The sequence below is a fragment of the Antrostomus carolinensis genome, unplaced genomic scaffold (assembly GCF_000700745.2).
Source record: "Antrostomus carolinensis isolate BGI_N321 unplaced genomic scaffold, ASM70074v2 scaffold36587, whole genome shotgun sequence".
Lineage (NCBI taxonomy): Eukaryota > Metazoa > Chordata > Aves > Caprimulgiformes > Caprimulgidae > Antrostomus > Antrostomus carolinensis.
In genome coordinates, this window is record NW_010330167.1 from 4371 (window position 1) to 5002 (window position 632).

General features: G+C 56.2%; 1 protein-coding gene across 1 annotated transcript in view; it reads right to left on the minus strand.

Moving 5' to 3' along the window:
- LOC104528744 (pro-cathepsin H) overlaps positions 1 to 632 on the minus strand; it is a gene marked incomplete at its 5' end in the record, with an annotated part of 6250 nt that overhangs the window by 4051 nt on the left and 1567 nt on the right. The window lies entirely within an intron of this gene.

Here is a 632-nt window from a genome sequence, read left to right on the forward strand (position 1 = left end):
GATGAGTTAGGATGGTAACGCTGCAGCTTCTGCAGAGCAAAGCCATCAACCTTCCTGTGCAGTCCTGCAAACCAGTCCCGCAAAGCTGAGGGAAAGGCTATCCCAGTGTATCCCAGACCCTCTCAAGGCACAATTCCAGCCTGTTCCTGGAATATCTCCCTGTCTGGCACTCCTGGCCCAGCCCATCATGCCGTTTGGCATGGTCCCACACAGGCACAGAAGACCTCCTTCTCATGGGTGCCTAATCCTCGGGGGAGGACACCAGCACAGGAGCCCTGCAGGCATGAGGCCACATCACCCACACAGCCCTGCAGCCTCACACACTGAGAGGTGTTTTCCTGTGACCTGTGCCCAGCCTGGCCGGGGTCCCCAGCCACACAGCACGGGGCAGGACAAGGGACCCACATCTACAGCGAGGAGCTGTGTCCTTCCCCGGCCACCTCCAGGGAGCTCATCTCACAGAGGGAAGAAAAGGGGAGCGAGATCAGGGCACGCTCACAAGGAAAGGACCGAGAAGGAGTCATGAGAACAACGAAAAGCACCGTGAGTGGTTTTGCTCAGCTCTGTCAGCATTCCTCAGGGACTGCTAATCTTACAGAAAACACAAGATTTCAGAAAGCTTTATTTTTCTG